The sequence below is a fragment of the Humulus lupulus genome, chromosome 1 (genome assembly GCF_963169125.1).
Source record: "Humulus lupulus chromosome 1, drHumLupu1.1, whole genome shotgun sequence".
NCBI lineage: Eukaryota > Viridiplantae > Streptophyta > Magnoliopsida > Rosales > Cannabaceae > Humulus > Humulus lupulus.
In genome coordinates this window covers 118,247,464-118,259,153 of record NC_084793.1, presented here as the reverse complement: position 1 = coordinate 118,259,153, position 11,690 = coordinate 118,247,464, and positions in this window count along the sequence as shown.

Genomic DNA, 11,690 nt, shown 5'->3' with positions numbered 1-11,690 from the left:
TTGAAGTTTCTTTACGACCAGCATGGTCGTACACTCCGCATTTTTCAAGATGATCTTGGGTAAATCATAATCAATTCCAAGATTATCTCCGATGATTCCTAATTATCCGATTAATTAGGAGAGAATATTTGTAACAAATTCATGTAATCCTCCTTGAGCCTATAATAGAGAAAGATAGCTCAAGGAATGGACTTTTTTTGGCTTTTAGTTAAAGTTATACACTTACAAGAGAATTAGAGCGATTGTATTATGATTTTATTGTTTATCTCTCTCAGGCTTGTGAAACTCAGAGAACCCTAGTTCTTTGATCACTCCTTTGAGTACTCATATCAATAATAGCTTAAGTGGACGTAGGTCATTACCAGTTCTTGGGGCCGAACCACTATAATTTTCTATGTTCTTTACTGTTTTTGTCATTATACCTATTCCAACACATCTATCCATATCAAGCATTTGACTCCGTGTCAGTTGACCAAAACGAGGGTCAACATTCTGGTGTTTTCATTGAGAGCTTGATATGAAATTGTTGAAGCACTAATGGCGAAAACAACAAAGAATACTGGACAGGCGACTAGCGCTGCACTATCTCAACCGCCTCCTCCCCCAAACATGGCTGAAAATGAGCCACATTTGGAATTTGATGAGGAGGAAGTGGATTCCGAGACACTGAGAAATACCCTGGGGGTATTGCAAGATGAATTGGCCAATCTGAGGGACAGTCAGGAAAGTGCTGCGGAGATTATGGCACGACAGCAACAAGAGATAGAGCGACAGCGCCAGGAGCTAAGTGAAAGACAGGCGGAGATGGACCATCGTCAGAGGGAGGCCATGGTAGCCCTCGAAGTAGCCCTACAGTTGGCTAGGAATCAGGCTACACTTGCCTCGCAGCCTGATCAACCCTCAAATGGGCCACCCCAAAGGGGTCCCAATCCTAGCCCCCCAATCTAGCCGAAGAGCCCTCAAAGGCCCGAGCAGCCACCAATGCCTCAGGATGATGTCCCACCAAGGGATCCTGAGATGCAACCTCCATCCCAGGCTGGTCGTGGCAATCCCCCATATCCAAGGTAGAATAGGGTCGGGCAGCAGCCCTGCAGTCCTAGACGCCATAGGGGTGAAGAACCGAACCCACTGAGCAGGGGGCAGCGTCCTTCTTGCAACAGAAGGAACTCAGAGATCAGCTCTGCGGTCTGGGGCCCCCCACGGCATGATAATGCACGGGGACCTACCAACCAACGCAGGCCACCCTCTAACGCTCGGGAAGTTCCAGCTCGAGGAGGCAACTGAGGGGACAGTCGGTCCCACCATAGCCAATCGAGGTTCAGAGATGGCCATGGTTACAATGAGGCCGACTCAGGCAGAGGAAATGCCGGTCGGAGAAATGAAGAGAGAGGTGAGGGCAGAAGCCCACCACCTAGGGAAGACCAACAAGAGAGACGTAACGCTAGGGGGCAGCCCCGACAAAATAACGTCTTTAACCGGCTCGGAGCAAGTGAGCAACGACGAAGAGACGAAGATTTAAGGGATGTACTCAACGACCGTCGAGAACGGCACGAAGAGTACATTCCCCTAGCAGCAGAGGCCTCGACAATTCCTGATGTCGTGCAAGCCCAAATAGATGCCCTGAACCAGGCAGTACAACAGTTGGTCGGGGGAAGGACGTCTCATATCGAGTACGACAGGAGAAGAGGCACTCCTTTCATTCAAAGGATAGCTGTGGCAGAAACTCCTAACAAGTTTAAAATGCCCATGCTTCCAAACTTTGATGGGTATGTTGACCCGGTATCTCATGTCAACAAGTTTGAGATACAGATGGACATTCAGAAAGTGTCCGAAGACGCTCGGTGCAGGATCTTTCCTGCAACACTTTCTGATGCTGCACAGAGTGGTTTTTCAAATTCCCTCCTGCAAGTATTGTTTCTTGGGAGATTTTCATAAAGGAATTTTACAGAAAATTCTAAGCGGGTCGAGTGCACCCAACTGAGGCAAACCAGCTGGTTGAGATACGCCAGCAAGAAGGAGAGCCTCTGAAGGATTACGTCCAACGTTTTATGTGAGCAGCAACTGGAGCTAAAACAGTGGGAGATGAGGGCAAGATGATGGCCCTAACTGCAGGAGTTAGGCATCGTACGCCTTTGTGGAGTAGCCTCAGAAAGCATGGAGTTAAGACTACCCAAGAATTCTTGGATCGAGTTGATCGCTACATCAAGCTCGAAGATGCCATTGCCAACGAGGGAAAGCCCCCATGCAAAGACAAGGGGACTGCAGAACCCGCCACAGCAGCCAACAGGTCAAAACCCAATGGCAATGGTAAAGGCAACGGGAACGGCAATGGCAACGACAAGAATGGGGGGAAGAGACCCCATAATGAACCTTCCACTTCCGAGAACAAACACACTAAGGGAAACCGTTATGAACCACGGTTCAGTAACTACACTGCCCTTATCGAGTCTCGAGGAGAGGTGTATCAGGCCACGAGTTCCAGTGTGCCTTACAAAAGACCCGCTCCCATTCGAAAGGATATTTCGAAAAGAGATACTACCAAGTTCTATCGTTATCATAACAACTACGGACACGATACAAATGAGTGCAACCAGCTAAAAGACGAAATCGAGTTCCTTATCAGACAAGGACACTTGAGGAGATATGTACAGGCCTCGGGAACTTCCCAACGAGAGGCTCCAAGTGGCAACGAGCAGGCGCCTGCACGTCAACGCTCGCCACCATTGCAGCCTAATCCTGTAGCTGGCACTTTACTCACCATCTGTGGAGGCTCGTACCTCGCGGGAAGTAGCGGAAAGGCAAGGGAACAATATGCTCGGACCCTACGCCACGATCAGGACATCGAGATGATGACTATGGAGGATCGGGCATCAAAGAAGGCTCGGTCAGAGGACGGTGAAGTAACCTTCTCTGATAGCGACGCCCAGCATGTCCGGTTCCCGCATTCCGATCCGCTGGTCGTGGATGTTCAAATCGCCAACATGATGGTAAAGAGAGTGCTGGTCGATACAGGAAGTTCAGTTAACATCCTGTATAAATCTTCGCTGGAACGCATGAAGTTGTCCGTCAAGGACTTAGAGCCCTGCAACCAAACAATATACGGCTTCTCTGGTGAGGGACTCGCCCCAACAGGGTCAATCAGACTTCCGGTTACAGCAGGTACAGCGCCTGCTACCAGGACATTACTCGCTACTTTCATAGTAGTCAATTGTCCTTCGGCGTACAATGCTGTAATCGGAAGGCCCATACTGGTTGACCTTCGGGCCGTCACCTCAGTATGGCACCTGGCCATGAAATTCCCGACAGACCCAGGGGTAGGATGCGTGTTGGGAAATCAAAGGGAAGCAAGGGAGTGCTACAATGCCTCGATCACGAAGGCAAAGAAGGGAACGTTGAATAGCACTCCCCCAGAGAGGTTGCAGATGGCCATTGATACACAAGCCCAATCTGGTGATGGAGTTACCAAATAGGGTGTTGCCCAAAGTGAGGATAGAGATTTAGATCCTCGCTTTGGGGATTTTGAGGAAGATGTTGGACCCATCGAGGACCTTGAAGAGGTCCAACTTGACGAAAAAATTCCGACCAGAGTTGTAAAGGTCGGTAAAAATTTAGAAGCAACAACGAAGCACGCGCTGGTGGAATTTTTGAGAAAGAACCAGGAAGTTTTTGCCTGGTCACATAAAGACATGGCTGGGACAGATCCTGCAGTCATTAGCCATGTCCTGAACGTTGACAAAAGCTTTCCACCCGTGCAACAGAAAAGAAGGCTGCTCGATAAGGACAGATCGAAAGCCTTAAAAGAAGAAGTTGAAAGACTGAAGGAGAATGGGTTCATCAGGGTGGCATTTTATCCATCGTGGGTCTCTAATCCAGTACTAGTTCCCAAGCCTAACGGCAAATGGCGAACCTGTGTGGATTTCACAGATCTTAATAAAGCCTACCCAAAATATTGCTTCCCACTTCCAAGGATTGACCAGCTGGTCGATGCAACTGCAGGACATGAGATCCTCTCTTTCATGGATGCGTACTCAGGATACAATCATATTAGTATGCATCCCCTGATGAGGATCACACTAGCTTTTGGACTGATACAGGGTTATACCGTTATAAAGTAATGCCCTTCGGACTGAAAAACGCTGGTGCGACTTACCAGCGATTGGTTAACCACACGTTTAAGGAGTTGATCGGAGTAAGCATGGAGGTGTATGTGGACGACATGCTGGTAAATTCAAAGAAGGCAGAAGGACATGTGAAGGATTTACAGGAGTGTTTCAATGTGTTGAACAAATATCAGATGTAGCTAAATCCTCTCAAGTGTTCCTTCAGAGTAGGATCAGGGAAATTTTTGGGATTCATTGTCAATTCAAGAGGAATCGAGGCCAACCCCGAAAAGATCAAAGCCCTGATTGACATGAAATCGCCGGTGAAAATCAAGGATGTGCAAAGTTTAACTGGAAGGATTGTCGCACTCAGTAGATTTATTTCAAAGTCGACGGATAAATGCGTCCCTTTCTTTAATCTACTTAGAGGCAACAAGAAGTTCGAATGGACTGGAGACTGCGAACAGGCTTTCCAAGCCTTAAAAGCCCACATGGCACAGCCTCCTGTTTTATCAAAGCCTATAGATGGAGAAACTTTGTTCATTTACCTGGTGATCACCAAATATGCTGCTAGTGCGGTGCTGGTACGAGAAGAAGAGAGTGTACAAAAGGCAGTTTATTATGTTAGCAAGAGGTTAATCAGGGCCGAATTGAGGAATCCTCCCATCGAAAGATTAGCCTATTGCTTAATTTTGGCCTCAAGGAAGTTATGTCCTTACTTCCAAGCCCATCCCATCACAGTCTTAATTGATCAGCCCCTTCGGCAAGTTCTACAAAAACCAGAGGCAGCTGGACGTTTGTTGAAATGGGCAGTTGAACTCGAGCAGTTCGATATAACATATTCACCATGAGCAGCAGTAAAAGGACAAGTCTTGGCTGATCTTATCGCCGAATTCACTGAGCTCCCAGACGACGAGCAGTGCGAAAAACCTAGTGCGCCTGAGCCCTAATTTGAAGCTCCTTCGTGGAAGTTATTCACGGATGGATCGTCCATAGAATCTCATGCAGGAGCAGGAGTGATATTGATAACGCCAGAAGGGCATCGATTTCACTGCGCGATTAGGTTTGATTTCACCGCTTCAAACAATGAGGCCAAATATGAAGCACTCCTTGCTGGGCTGAGGTTGGTCAAAGACAAGAGTATAAAAGTACTAGATATTTACAGTGATTCACAGCTGGTAGTGAATCAGGTCTTAGGGGAGTATCAAGCACGAGGCCTGAAAATGGTGGCCTACCTGAACAAAACCAAAGATCTGTTGGCGCAATTCGAGAAATATACCCTCCAGCAAATACCTCGAGATCAGAATTCAAACGCAGATGCCTTAGCCAAACTCGCAAGTGCGAAGGATGCTGAGACTTTAAATATAGTGTCAGTGGAGCAACTGCGCGAGTCAAGCATACGAGAAGATGAAGCCAGTATGGAGATACGGTTAGAAGATACATGGATGGCACCATACTTGGAGTATCTCACTAGTGGCGCACTACCATCAGATAGAAACAAAGTCAGGACTCTTCAGCGACAGGCTGCTAGATACATTCTGGTCGATGGTGTTCTATACCGAAGAGGATAATCCATGCCACTGCTCAGATGTGTTACACCAGAAAAGGCTAAAGAGCTGATGAGGGAAGTACATGAAGGCTTCTGTGGAGATCACGCTGGGGGGTAGAGCTTATCAAAGAAGATTCTGAGGCAGGGTTATTTCTGGCCAACTATGAACGAAGACTCAATGGAGTTTGTGCGAAAATGTGATAAGTGTCAGAGGTTTTCCAAGATCCCACGCGCAGCTCCCAACGAGTTAAAGAAGATGCAAAGTCCATGGCCCTTCACAGTATGGGGTATCAATTTAATTGGATCCTTGCCAACGGGAAAAGGTGGAGTAAAATACGCAGTTGTAGCGGCGACTACTTCACCAAATGGGCCGAAGCTGAGCCACTTGCTACCATAACGACAAAGAAAGTTCTTGAATTTTTCATAGAGAACATTGTTTGCCAATATGGATTGCCTCGGAAGATTGTCTCAGACAACGACACCCAGTTTGATAGCGACCTATTCACAGACTTCTGTGAAAGGCATGGAATCGTCAAGAGTTTTCTTCAGTCGCGCATCCACAAGCAAATGGACAAGTCGAAGCAGTGAATAAAACACTTAAGGATACCCTGAAGAAAAGGCTCGAGGAAGCAGGAGCATGGCCAGAACAGCTGCCTGAAGTACTCTGGTCGTATAGAACGTCTCATCGAACAGCAACAGGTCATACCCCGTTTTCCTTAGCATACGGGTATGAGGCTATGTTTCCAGTCGAGTTAGATTCGCCCTCACATCAAAGAATCACATATGACCAGGACCAGAATAGCCAACTATTGATGGAGTCCCTAGACTCTGTTGAAGAGAAACGAGAGAAAGCTCAACTCCGAGTAGCTGCGTACCAGCAAAAAGTCGCCCGGTATTTTAACTCAAAAGTAAAAGAAAGAAAATTCAACGTCGGAGACCTAGTACTTCGACGAGTTTTCTTAAACACCCGCGACCCGGCTACTGGAGTACTCGAACCAAACTGGGAAGGACCTTACCAGATTGAAGAAGTCCTTCACCCAGGCACATACAAACTTGCACGCTTAAATGGAGATCTCGTTCCACTCTATTGGAACGGAGAACACCTGCGCAAGTATTATCAATAAACAGCCCTTCTTAAAGGACTGGCTTGTATTAATTTTTACTTTTTACAAGTTTTGAAAAAGGGTTAGTCATGTCATATGGCTAATCGCTTATAAGTGTAAGATCTTTTAAAGATCACTCGTAAAGACATGTTTAGTCCATTTTAATATGAGAATTATAAGGGACTGTGCGCAGCCAATCATTCATGCCAAACCTTTGTTAAAAAAATTTACAAGTATTTGTTCATTACGTGTGTTGTTTTGTTTTATTAAAAGTGTTGCATTCTATACCGAGCAGTAATGTTCACACAGGTCGTGGTCAAGGCAAGTGACCAAGGACCTAAAGCTCCTCAGTCACTTGGGGGCATATAAGGTACATCGATAGCAAAGCATACCAAGAGGTATGTAAACACATGAACAAAATAAGTGAAAGCATGCTACGGTACTAAGAGTATTTTTCAAAATTTATATTTTGTTAAATCAAGCCAAAGTACTATGCTAAGTTCGGTCATGCGAACAGATGTTATAATATGCAGAAATGTTATAATATCAAAGCGAATTCTTTTACACCACAAGAAGTAGTGCTTGGATGTAATTGTTCAAAAGTAAAAGTAAAATATGTTGCCCATGCAGCAAAATTAAAAAGAAAAATCAGTCTTTACATCACGACCCGTAGGTCGTGTAATTAAAGAAAAACAAAAGAAAAAACTTTATGGAGCTTGAGGAGCAGGAGGATCCTATGGAGCATTCTGATCGACCACGTCTCCTGCAGCTTCTCCTCCCTCCACTTCGGCGGCCGGCGGAATGTTTGGGGAAGCAGGGACCCTAGCTCTCTCTTCGGGAGCCAACCGAGCATACAACAAGCTAGCTCGACCTTCCTAGCGTCCTCTGGAAGGTAACTAAAATCGACACTTTGGTTGTGTTTCCAAAAACCGTAGAAACATCAAAGTGTCGCAATCTTATACCTCTCCAGGTCCTTGGCATTGGTAAGTTTAAGCTGCTCCACCTGGCTCTGAAGGACAGCAATGGTCGTGTCCTTAGCAAGATGCTCTTCCCTAAGTTTTTTGACTTCACGCCATTGGATTCGGCTAGATTCCTGGTAGTCATCCCTCTGCTTTCTGGCAGTTTCCAGAGAAGCTTGCTTTTCTACCAGCTCTGCCACCATGGCATCCTTCTGCTGGGTGACCACCTCCAGCTCCCCAGCATGCCTAGCCTTTGCGGCTTGAAGCTCCTCGATGACCTTTGCTCGGGACTGCTCGATACTGGCACCCGCGCGGGTACAAGCAGCTGTCATTGTCAGCATGGCCTGCAATCAAATAATAAGAGTTAGGTCAGCGGAAAAGAAGAAAAATCAAAACCATAATCACAAAAAGAGAAAGAGTGCTTACACTGACCACTTCATTAAGAGCCCTATTGAGGATCTGATCGACCCCCATGTTTTAAGCCTCGACCATTGCCTCCCTGCAACGGTCATGCTTCAGAATATGAGCGAGGCGATCCTTAGCTGATCCCAGGGAGCGGCTCGAGAGTTTGGCCCCTGGAAGTTCGGCTTGCTGGGCCTGTTCCTTTGGAGCCACAGGCAAAGGATTTGTGGCAGCAGGCAGGGTCTCCTTCTCAGCAGGAGCGGAATGTTGAGTAGAAGGTTGGCCAGAGGGCCCATCCTTTGGCGGATCAGCTGCTCGAGTCTTCTTGGCCGAGGGTGCTTGGCTAGACTCGCCATCTTGTCTCCTGGCTGATTTCCTCCTTCGGACCAGAGGAACCTCCTCCTCCTCCTGAGTGTTGTACAGGTCAAAAATGTTTGCGGAGGCCATGTCTGCAGAAAGAGATAAACATGCAGATAGTAAGCTAAAAATGGATGACAAGTTATGGTACATCAGAAAAGAAGTAAAGAGATTTACAAAGTCCAATACCCGAGCTACTACTACTTGTCGCTACACTACTGACTCTACTAGTCATACACTCACTCTCTGGCACGAAGAAGTCTGGCCCTAGATTTGGAGTATACGTAAAATTGCCGTCCCCGTCAAATAAGTGACAGGGAATTGGCAAGCTATTTAAAAGCGAAATAACAGTACCATTTTTGTCTGAAGACTCATCCAAGTCTATGACAGTCTCTGCTGCCTTTTGTTTCCCCTTCCCTTGGTGGGCAGAAGGCCTTTCTGCTGAGGGGGCGCCAATCGGTTCCTTGATCGTAACCCCAGTCGGTCTCCTTCGAGGAGGGGACGTTGGGGGTTGCTGCTCGGGATGCCCCTCGGCAGTGGCGTCAACCACCGCGGGTTCCCTCATTTCCTGATGATGGGTCAGGAGGCCAGACAGCCTCATGTTTTCATCAGTGACCAGAGACTTAACGCTTTTTTCAGCGTCAGTCATCCTGGCCAGTGCGTTGGACCTCAACACCATGTCTGGTGTTGGGTTTGGGCATAGCCATGGTCCTGAAAGGCACAAGATACTTTAGAGAAGTACAAGGAAAATTGCTAAGTAAAAGTAGCAACCAGTGGAAAAGGACAATTACCTCCTCGAGCGAAGGCCAAGTTGTTTGTAGTCATGTCGGGCGTGAGGAAATACTCCTGGCTGTATTTCCCCACGTTGGAGATGTGGGTGGTGTCACTCAGGAATGTTCGGGTTGTTTTCTGATGACAAAAATGAAAAAAGCCCGTCCTGTACTTTTGAGGGTTAGACTTAAGGTCAAAAAGGAAGTTGACCTCGTGAGGAGTAGGCTCTGGCCATTTTTTAAGTTTGTAAAGGATCTAGAGTGCAGCGAGCATTCTATATCTGTTGGGAGTAATTTGGGAGAGGGCGACACCGAAATAGTTTGCCACCCCCTGATAGAACGGATGTAGAGGAAGGGTAGCCCCCACCTCTATGTGGTACCTTGACCAGGCGCTGTAGACGCCCCCAGGCAAGTTAGCCCTCTGGTCAGCAGCGGGGATCTTGAGATTGACCCCAGTGAGAGGATACTTCCTAAGATAATTGGCAAGCATCCTGGGGGTCACCTGGCTGAGAGGAGAAAGATACCACTTGACATCAGGAAGGGTTGAATGCTGAGGGCGAGCCCTGACCTGAATGCGAGGGTCCAGGGCAATGTTTTCTCGACCGCTAGTCGAGGGAACCCTAGCCTGTGAATCAGGCTGGGCAGGAGGATTTGGATTGTCTTCAGGATTTAGTTTCTTTTTTCCAGGAGATTTTGAATAGGCCATTTTAGGTGGTGATGGTTGAGGTATGGAAGAAGAGAGTCTTGAGAATGGAATCTCATGAACGCGCTGGGCCGGCTGTTCTTCACCTTCAAGCAGTTGTGCAAGAAGATCATCTTCGATGGGCCGCTCACCTCCCCAAAAATCTGGCATTAAAATCTGCGAACAGAAAAATGGGGAGGTGAGGATGGAGAGTCTAGAAAGTTGGTTAGAATAACGCTGGCCGTGTATAAAATTCAAACTTTTATACAACAACATTCTAACAAAAAACTAATTTTTTCACACGAACAGTTTGAAAAATAGATCAAAAAGTGAAAGCAAAAAGTTTTTTGAAAAAGTCTTTTCAACTCCTATAAGGGCGGGAAAAACTCAGTTTTTCAACTAGCATAAAAATCAAATTTTTACTTCGGTTTTACGTCCTAAATTTATGATCTCGACTATCAAACTAACTCGTAACGCCCGAATGGAAAAGAAACATCATCCTATCTAGCATCACCCGATAAATCCCCTACCTTCATGCATCTCAACCCAAAAACACAGACAATGCCAGAACCTAAAAGTTAACTCACAGTGGCATGCATAGCGAAAATAAAGAGTATAAAGGTTCTGAAACTTACCAAAGCAAAGATTGTGGAGGTCTGAAGGAATTTTGAGAGTAGACGAATGGACGGCTGGTTCTTGGAATACTGAAAGATGATCTTCAGAGAGAATGATGGTTCTGATTTAGGGTTTCTTGGAAGAGAAATAACTTGCGTAAAAAGAAAAAGAAGGCTCTGAGAAGGCTATATATATTGTCTGTGGCATGAAAGAAGAGGTAATCATCAGTTTCCTCTTTTCGAAGCATGGGGAAAGGTGATAGCCGTCAATGGATAGCTTGGGAACCGAAAGCCGTGATTAGACAGGGGTAGGTTACTTTTTCCAGGAATGCACGAACCACTCTGACAGATTGGGTGGTGTAATCGAAGAGGCATTTTCCTTAAAGTTTATTTATTGTTGGTCGTAATAAATAAACTTAGGGGGCAAATGTTATCCAAAAATCAGGCACGGGTGACATGGCAGACATTTTTAAACACGTGGCTGACACCTAGCAGAAGGTCCGCTCGACCATCGACCAGTAAGATTCTCCTGGCGTAACATTTGAAGTTTCTTTACGACCAGCATGGTCGTACACTCCGCATATTTCAAGATGATCTTGGGTAAATCATAATCAATTCCGAGATTATCTCCGATGATTCCTAATTATTCGATTAATTAGGAGAGAATATCTGTAACAAATTCATGTAATCCTCCTTGAGCCTATAAATAGAGAAAGATAGCTCAAGGAAGGGACTTTTTTTGGCTTTTAGTTAAAGCTATACACTTACAAGAGAATCAGAGCGATTGTATTACGATTGTATTGTTTATCTCTCTCAGGCTTGTGAAACTCAGAGAACCCTAATTCTTTGATCACTCCTTTGAGAACTCATATCAATAATAGCTTAAGTGGACGTAGGTCATTACCAGTTCTTGGGGCCGAACCACTATAATTTACTGTGTTCTTTACTGTTTTTGTCATTATACCTATTCCAACGCATCTATCCACATCAAGCATTTGACTCCGTGTCAATTGACCAAAACGAGGGTCAACAAATAATAAAGAGAGTCTTCTGGTTCTTCATCTAAATTTAGGAAAAGTTATACATTTCATTGCATATGATTTATCATTCAATTAATGAACTTCAGGTTCACTATACTTTGTATTTCACTAAAA